This window comes from Urtica dioica, chromosome 6, assembly GCF_054948205.1.
Source record: "Urtica dioica subsp. dioica isolate 48M chromosome 6, U.dioica_male_clone48M_v1_H2, whole genome shotgun sequence".
NCBI lineage: Eukaryota > Viridiplantae > Streptophyta > Magnoliopsida > Rosales > Urticaceae > Urtica > Urtica dioica.
Window position 1 is genome coordinate 9,238,803 of NC_142761.1, and position 10,159 is coordinate 9,248,961.

Below are 10,159 nucleotides of genomic sequence, written 5' to 3' on the forward strand. Positions count from 1 at the left end.
ACGATGCTCGATTGGAGACTAAAAGAGCATAAACAACTAAAAGAAAGGATTTGAAATGAAATATGTGAAGCTTTTACTATTCTTATAAGATATAAGCATAATTGTCTTATGAGAGTTGGAGAAGCGGCGAGATTATTTCATCACAAGTTGTACCATGATCATGCCAAAGATACCCTCAATGATCCAAACGTCTTGAAGAGGCCGAAATACGTCTTAAAACGCTATGGAAATATCACCGAAGATGATTGGATAAAATTCGTTGAGTATAGACATTCCGAAGTTTTCAAAAAATCATCGAAAAATGGGAAAGAACTAGCCGGGAAGAACGTGTACAAATCTAGAACCGGCCGCAATGGATTTCGCAAACTTGATATAAAAAGGTTAGATTTATTATATATTTCATTTTGTGATCTTTGTTTCGTAATATAGTATTTAATTAATTAATTTGTTGTATTGTTTGATAATAATAGTACGAGGAGACGGGTAATGGCCTACAAAAGAGGTATTATGACTTGAGTCGAGAATGAATGACGAAATAAACTACAAGGATGAGAAGATAAGCCAATGGGAAAAAAATCGTAAGTTTTTTTCATTTTGAAATCATCAATTGAATATTATAATGTTATTAGCATCGAATTATATGTGAAGGGAAAGTTAACTCAAGAAGTTACGGATGAGTCAATGGGAAGTGTCTTGCAAGACCCTTTGGGAACTAAGGAACATTCCGATCGTGTTCGTGGGCAATCTAAATACTCATCAAGTTGCAATTCCGTATCTCGTTCTTCAAACTCGACGGACAAGGTAACTAAGTTACGTCGAGAAATGTGTGAGTTAAAAACTTTCATCATGAAAGCCTTAACTCAAATTGGTTTGAGTTTCAAAGGTGCTAATGACGAGTTGCCTAGTGTTCTACGTCCCACAAATGAAGATGTTGACTATGAAAAGATTGTTGACGATGAAGAGATGGCTAAGAGTGATGATGAAGAGATGACAAAGGATTGTGATGAAAACATTGCTAAAGATGGTGATGAAGACATGGGCAATGAAGTGACGTCTTTAGGTAATTTTCAATTTTTTAATACAAGTAACAAAGTTAAATATTTTTATACTTTTTTAATAACATTAGTGAATATATTAGATAAACAATCTCAACATGAAGTTGCCGTGGATCTTAATGTTGGTGTCAAAGAGCTTCCGCGTGTCGATCCTCTAATTATCGACAAACCCGATAGTGTTCGAGCAAGTTGCTCAATTAATCCAACCACGCCGTTGACACCGTGTTCAGATGAAAGCATCGAATGCCTTCTCCTCCTTGATGATTTTGTGAATAGAGGCACGGTTCATGTAGCAAATGGGCGAGCGTACATGAAAGTCGAATCCGTTCATTTCTCATCTTTGGAGGATGTAAACGTACGAGTGAGCGTTGCGGCGGCTTTGATTAATAAAGCTTTTTTGCCGATTCCCACCGATGAAGCCAAGGCTATTGAAGAAGCCGTAGGGGGTTCGTTAAGTGGCCAAAGAGATTAGTAGAAACCGAAATTGCAAAAGAGAGTCGCGGTCCGGTGGTCACAAAAGTGTTGAAGGTCAGTGGTGATAGTGAACCTAGCGCCGAAGACGATAAGAAGATTTCATACAATTTGATTAATCCAAAGTTTCGATTGCTCACAGAACATGCCAACCGAGTAATGTTACCGAAAGAGGATTCAATCAATGTCAACGTTTATGCAAGTATCATCGTAGTGCCTATTCTGGTGACGTTTAAAGATGTTAGAGAATTCCTTAGATACGAGGAAATTGGCGTGTCGTGCATCACGGTTTACATGGGGTAAATATTTCTTTTATATTATTTTTCTTATATCAATATACAATATTTCATTTTATTAACCAATTCAATATTTGTTTTTCGTAGTTATCTACAATCCATATTAGAAAAAAAAAATAAGCGGAGTGAAGTAATGTGTTTTGTAGAAGCGAGTTTGAGTTGCTACCTCCAAAAACAACGACGAGGTCCATTTATCTGAACGAGTCAAGAAAATCAGCAAAATGATACGAACTTGCAAAATCAAGACAACTAGTTTTAATGCCGTACAATTTAAATGATCATTGGATGCTTGTTGTTCGATCTTTGGAAAGATCAAGCGATGTTCTTCGACTCGTTGAAAAATAAAATCCCATCCGATTTGAGGAAGTTGATAAAAAGGTAAATTAATTACATGTTATTAGAAGTATTTCATTTACACGAATATTTGTTTTCTAATGTTTTTTGTTGTTGTGCATATAAGGATTTTTCGGATTTTAAGCTTGACAACCAAGGAGCCCGAGATAACGGTCAATCAACCTTAATCACTTGTGCTCTTCTCATAATTAGAATGCATATAACCCTATATCCGGTATGGGGAACTTATAATCATGGAATCCGCTCGAGTTATCATTCGTACCAATAATCTTATCGATTTATTAACAACAAGTAAATCTACGCCAGGGGAATTAGTAATATGTCAGGAAAAATTGGTACAAGAAGCCGTGGGAATATTAATACCGGCTCACTCATTTGAGTTTTTCCACTATTTCGAAAACCCAAGGACTCAATCGTATGGATATGTAAAATACAGGATTTCCAATCCTATCAGGAAAAGGACCTCGGCTCCTAGAAAAATCGGAAACACGGAATGAGGATATTATGTCTTAAGTTATAAACGTGATATTGTTGGAATTGATCTAGATAAATTACAATTGAAATAGTCATATACACCGGATAAAATAGAAAAAGTTCGAGAAGAGTGAGTATTTTACGTACAAACTTTATAGAATGTGAATATTAGTTTGATTTTGGATATAAATATTTGTTTTGGATGTTTTTGGATATATATATTTGGTTTTGGATGTAATTGATATGTTTTGGATGTTATAGATATTTGGTTTTGGATATATAATATCATTTTCGGGTTTTTTAACTAGAAAACTGTAAAAATAGCTCTCAGGTACAATTTGGATGCGGCGTGCATTAGATCATGCCGCGCCAAATTTTCTAGGGAATACAACTCGCTAAAGCAAAAAATGTACCTTGCTGCGGCGAGTTTTTTTTATTTAAAAAAATCAACATAAACTCGCCGCAGCCACGTTATGTTTTCGCCGCGGCGAGATCTTCCACGACGGTACAGAATTACCATTGTGGAAGATTATGCCGCGGCGAAAACATAACGTGGTCGTGGCAAGTTACCCGAAAAAAATACTTTTCTTCGTCGCGGCAACGTGTATATTTCGCCGCGGCAAAACTTTACACAATGGTACAATTGTACCGTTGTGGAAAGATTCGCCACGGCAAAGTGTTTAAATTTGTTAAATTTTTCCACAACAGGATTGTCCCGTTATGGAATCATTACTTTTTCACAACGGGACGAGTACCGTTGTGAAAATGTTCCACAACAGAGGATTCCACAACGATACAGAACCGTTGTGGAAGCTTTCCACAACAGTTCCGTACCATTGTGAAATCATCAGTTTGTAGTACTGAACGCAACAAGATAACATACAAATTTCTGTCAACTCAGACGAGACCATTCATTGACAAACATAAATTATAAGGGTAATTTAGCAAAATAGCCAACTTAAATATTGAGAATTGCTAAATAGCCAAGGTTTGGTAAATATTAGATAAATAACCAATTTTATATACTCACACACGTAAATATTAAGTAAATAATAACTGTCATATTAAGCCACGTCATCATTTATGGCTATTAACCTAATATTTACCAAATCTTAACTATTTAGCAATATCAAACGTTTAAGTGGACAATTTTTTTAATTTTTTGTAATTTAATTATAATCCCGTCGTTTTAATACGGCAATTAAGCAAACACAAAAGATCTTCGACACGAATAGCATTAAAAGAATAAAAATCCGAACTAATCTAATGAACGAAATCCAGTTCTTATTTCTGAAATCTGAAGGACCAGATCAGTCTTTGATGCGAAACGAGAATAGAAAAAAGTTTGGCAATTATGAAAATCATGAGTAACAAGTAATCACAACATACAACAATGCTATTAAAAACAAAATTCAAAATTTCAATGCTCACAACCTACAACACATAGGCAAGAAAACGAATTGATTTTGGAATACATAGTATTGATATATTCAAGTTTTCATCCAATCAATCTCCCATTTTGGGTTTTCTTTGCTCAAACTGACTAAATACTGAAGACAATCGATCAATCCAGAGTTACACATAAACAAAGACGACATGGAGATCATAAATAGTTCTCTGTTCTGCCATCAAAATAAACCAATCTCGAACACGTAATTCTCCTCAAATCAAACATAAAGAGATCTAACTAGCACTACACTACAACCAAAAGGAATCAAATTGAAAAGCCGTTTTCACCACGGAATCGCGTTGACCAGAAACAGAGCGAAGATCCTCGATTAATCAGCACCACCACCTCCAACCGGACTCTCGTACGGAGATCCTCGGTCATCAGAAACCAGATCATCCGTACTCCTCAACAACGCATGCAAGCCGATCACCAGACCTCCGATGGCGGCCGAAACGACGACGTTCCAGAAGACCCCGGCCCAGACGACAGCGACGGCGATGACGATCCCCAGGCCGGCGAAGACGAGGCCGTGGGCGACGGCGAAGCCGAAGAGGAGGAAGGGCTCGTCTCGGGGGAAGGCGAGGAAGAGGATCCAGGCGGCGGGGGAGGAGACGTGGCGGAGGAACACTAGAAGGACGAACACGGAGGCGTAGTTGGGGAGGAAATGGGACAGGTTCTGGAAGAGGCGGGTCGTCGCGGCGGAGACCGAGGTTGGGAGGGAGAGAGCCGCGGGTTTGAGAAGTTCTTGCCATGGACGGAAGCTCGGCATCGTCGGCTAGGTCCCGGCGACGCCCGTGTTGGCGCCGGTGGACATTGGGGAGAGAGAGAGAGATTTGGGTTGAAACGGGCTGTGTATTGGACTGCGTATTATACCCCTCTTCTAAGGAGAGTTTATACTATGTACTTTTTGTTTTTTTTTTCTTACATAGAAAATACACTATAAAACTAATACATTCGATTTGTGAAATTCATTACCCTAGCCGCCTTACTTTAAAAATATTTTTGTACAGTCGTGATCATCTTTATTTTAATAATGTCTCATTTTTATACTGTTTTTAGTATTTATAGTTTCATATAATATTTTTCTTTGTATTTTACAAGTTTTTTTCTTTGTATTTTATTGTTTCATTTAAAATAATTGTAAAATAATATGATAATTAAGAAAATAAAATATTTATAGAATATTGAAAACACGAGGCATTCGCATAATTATCATCAGATATTTGTGAAATTTCTCATTTGATTTCCGTTTCTGAAAATTCATATTAGATATTTATACGCAGGGATGACAAGTTTACCAATGCACCCAACCTTCCAAGATCATATCCATGGATAGGGTCTTGTCCGAATTAATGGATAATGTGTAAGCTACAAGTATTACCCACTAAAAATTATATAGTCTTACGTAAGACCTTGCTCATATCTTACCCATTTAAAATTATTACTATTTTTATGAATTCTAAGTTAATTTTGTAGTTGATGTTATTATTACTTCTAAGTATTTTTAAGATTTATCTATTTGGTCATTGAAAAAATACAATATTAAATGGGTAAAAAATATCCACGAGTTACACTTGACCCTTATTTTTTTTTCATGAGTAGAGTCTAATTTTGTAGGCCCTACCCAGACCTTACAATTGTCAACCAAATATAAAACTTTTATTTTTGTGGAGAATAATTGTGGTAATATAAAAACAATTAATTGGCTACATAGTCATCTTAAACACTAGCAATTTGGTTTTAGCCAACCTTTCGTTAATTTCGCGTAAATAGTCCTCTTGCTTACGTGACATCTTATTAATTGAATTAATTTTACACTTTTGCCCTTATTTATTACGCCCGCTAATTGAATTAGACATTTTTTTATTTTGAATCTAACCGATTTGGAAAGATTGTTAACGTGTATTTAAAAATTTTCAGTGTTGACTTTAGCTAATTAGTTTCTATTTTCGTGGCAATTCATTATGTATAAAATCTGTAAATATATTATTCATTTATTGATATTATTTGTTTTCATTTCAAGGATTATTTTGATCACAGCGCAAAAATCTTTGAATTTTACAATTCTTTTGTCTTTCATATATGAGATTTATAAACAACTAAACTACTTATAGAGGGGACTTTTAAATTATAGACTAACTATCTATTTATTTAGGGAAATAGCCCATATGTGTTTGTTAATTCCAGATTTTTTCCAGTTATTCATCATTGGATTTGAATCATGGAATCGTTCGCCAAATCGAAGACATGTATTTTGTTTTTTCGAATGGTAAATAATATTTACTATCGAATGGTCCGACAGTAAATACTATTTACCATTAAAATTATCCTAGATTTGTAAGCAGAATATTCGACGACTCATTTGGAATAGATGCTTAGGATCGTCGATTTCGTAGATGTTCGTCTATTGTTCTTATTTTATATGTTCGTCTAGGTTAGTCATTTAATCCTTCTTAGTTTATGTTTGTCTAGTGTAGGTGTTTAGGTTCTTTGGTTTCTTATAACTTCGTTCTTATTTGTTTGTCGATTCCAAATTTTTTCCAATTATTCATCATCAGATTTGAATCATGGAATCGTTCGCCAAATCGGAGACAAGTATTTTGCTTTTTCGAATGGTAAATAATATTTATTATCGAATGGCCCGACTGTAAATATTATTTACCATTAAAGTTCTAGAGTTTTGGTTATGGTGTTCTATGGGTTAATCGAATTGGAAATACACTACTACAAATTAACATATTAGGTGCGGAAGGGTATTAGGTGCGACATGTCGCACCTAAGCACATATTAGGTGCGACATGTCGCACCAGATAATCCTCCAAGCGACTAAAAATTTCGCTGATGATTAGTGCTATCCGGTGCGACAATGTCGCACCCAATATGATACTGTCGCACCTGATACTATTGGGTGCGACATTTGTCGCACCTAATACCATTAGATGCGACATATGTCGCACCTAATGGGTTTAAAAATTTAAAACGGTCATAAATTCCCCCCGAATATTTTTTGTTCTGGAATTTCACATTAGGTGCGACATTGTCGCACCCAATATGACTATTAGGTGCGACAATATTACTATTAGGTGCGACAGTGTCGCACCTAATAGTTTTAGGGTATTTTAAATACCCGAGCGTCTTCTTCCTCGCCCAAACCGCCTCTCTCTCTCTCTCTATCTAACTCTCTCTCTCTCTCTCTCTCCGACGCTCGTTCTTCTTCCTCCGCCGTGACCTCCCTCACCGCCATGACCTCCCCGCCACCGTGACCCCTTCGTCGTCCTCCTCCAATGTACGTCTCTCTCTCTCTCTCTCTCTCTCTCTCTCTCTATCTATCTATCTATCTCTCTCTCTTATTCTCTGTCTCTCCAACTTGCAGGTCTTCCCCCTCGCCGCCCGTGACCACCTCGGCTCAGCCCGGTCGTCCCCCGCCGCCCGTGACCTCCCCGCGCCGCCCGTGACCTCACCGCCACCCGTGCGCCTCTCTGCCGCCGTGACCTCCCCGGCACCGTGACGTACGTCTCTCTCTCTCTCTCTATCTATCTATCTCTCTCTCTCTCTCTCTCTCTATCTCTCTCTTATTTCTGTCTTTCTCTGACCTGCAGGTCGTCCCCCGCCGCCCGTGACCACCTCAGCTCAGCCCGGTCGTCCCCCGCCGCCCGGTCCTCCCCCGTACCCGCTGCCACCCTAACAGTCCTCGGCCCGCCCTCGGCCCACCCGCTGCCGCCCAATAGCCCCCGACCCTCTCTTGGCTCAGCCCCGGCCTCGCGTTTAGCTCGTCGCCTCGTCGTCGCCTCGGAAAAGGTTAGATTAGAAATGGATTGAAATTATGTGTTTGAAATGGATAAATGTTTAGTTAATTAGTAATTTTGAAATGGATTGAAATTAATTAGTAATATATATGAAAATAGTAATATGTTAGATTAGAAATGGATTGAAATTATGTGTTTGAAGTGGATAAATGTTTAGTTAATTATTAATTTTGAAATGGATTGAAATTAATTGGTAATATATATGAAAATAGTAATGTGTTTAGTTAATTAATTAATTAGTATTGAAATTGAATTTGAAATGGATATATGTTTAAATTAGAATATTGAGTTAAATGGTTGAAATTAAAATGAATAAATGTTGAAATTGGAATGTTGAGTTAAATTGTTATCTGTTGAAATTAGAAAGTTGAATTGGAATATTGAAATAGATATTCGTCTGTTAATTAGTTAATTAGTATCATATGTAGTTAGATTAATTACTAATATATTTTAAAATGATTAGTAACATGTTACATTTAATGTAATTATTGAAAATTTATTACGACCGAGCCACAGAGGCTCGGTTTAGTATTTAGTATGTTAATAGGATAGACCTGGTTGGTTATATATGTGTTTTTTTTTAAATTGCAGATTTTGGTTAGTCAATATTTTAGGGGAAACTCTGCCGAATTTTCGGTAGAATAATAACTATATGTAATATAACGAATTCTAACCATTTTTTTCAAATTAATATATATTTTTCACAATTTCTCTTTCACTCTCACTAATTCGATCTCGAATCTTTCAAATGTTAACGAGTCACTCTCAATTTCCTAACAATTCATCACTCTCAATTTCATAACAATTCACTTTAAATTTCAAATATTCACTCTCAATTTTACCTCTCAGTTTTACCTCTCAATGTCAATAATTCACTCTTACAAAATGAATTCTAACGATTCATTTTTATCTCCCAATTTCCCGTCTCATTCAGAAGAATGTCAAATCCAAGTAGGGACTGGATTACCGAGAACAATCGGTTGAGTTTGCAATATAAAACAGGGGTTAACGAGTTTATCCGCGTTGCAAGCAAACTCCCGAACGAAAACTGTCATTATCGTTGTCCTTGTAAGTCTTGCAATAACGTGAGATGTCTGGATATCTGGGTCGTAAAGAATCACCTTTTGAACAAGGGGTTTACCCCGGGATACACCGAATGGTATCATCACGGCGAACGGCGAATGGTAGAAGATGCCAGCGAGACTAACCAAAGAGGAGTCGGTGGATTGCACGATGCTCTCCATGATATTATGGATCACGAGGACTTCGACGATTTTACGGATCCGACTCCGAGTGAAGTGCAAGCAGATGAGCAAGTAGAAGACTTGTTCGTCGAGTTGGAAGCAGAATTGTACCCTGGATGCAAAGAGTTTTCGTCTTTGTCGTTCTTGGTTTCGTTGATGCACATCAAAGTCACGAACCATTGGACGAACAAGTCATTTACAGAACTGTTGCAGCTCTTGAGGAAGTCTCATCCAATTGGTAATCGAATTCCGGAAAAACACTACGAGGCAAAGGCGAAGCTGAAGCGTTTCGGCATGGGATACGATATGATCGATGCGTGCATCAACGATTGTGTTTTATTTCGAAAAGTTTTACTATCGATAGAGGGAATTCTACTATCGATAAGTTTTATAGGAAAAAAAAATTAGGAATTCATTTTTTCGCTTTTTTGGAAAGAATTTGTATTTTTAATTAAGAATTCTATTTTCATAATATTATTTCTAATTAATTTAGAATTATGTTAATTAATTTTTATTTAATTTTAAATGAATTTTGATTTAGTTTTTTAATTTTGTATTTTTTTTAATTTAAAAACCATATTCGGTGCGACAATGTCGCACCGAATAATATGGCGGGAATGGCATTAGGTGCGACTCTGTCGCACCCGATATGAATTTACCCGCCAATGTTATTAAATTTGGCAGGAAAATAGCTTGGGCATTAGGTGCGACATGTCGCACCTGAAAATGTCGCACCTAAAGGTGTACTTATTCGGTGCGACATGTCGCACCGAATACCTTCTGCGACGGGTTATCCGGTGCGACGATGTCGCACCTAATGTCGCACCTAATAAACTTTTAGGTGCGACATTTTAAGCTTTGGGTGCGATATCCGTCGCACCGGATAACGTTTTTTGTCCTAGTGATATTATTTACCATATTTTATAGTTAATCCAACAGAGAATTGATCGGAGATGCGGGGTATGGTTTCGATTATGGTGTTCTATGGGTTAATCGAATTGGAAATCAT

General features: G+C 37.0%; 1 pseudogene; it reads right to left on the minus strand.

The window, feature by feature from the left end:
- Window positions 1–4,114: 4,114 nt before the first annotated feature.
- LOC149393298 (PRA1 family protein D pseudogene) lies at window positions 4,115–5,026 on the minus strand (annotated as a pseudogene).
- Between the last annotated feature and the right edge of the window lie 5,133 nt (window positions 5,027–10,159).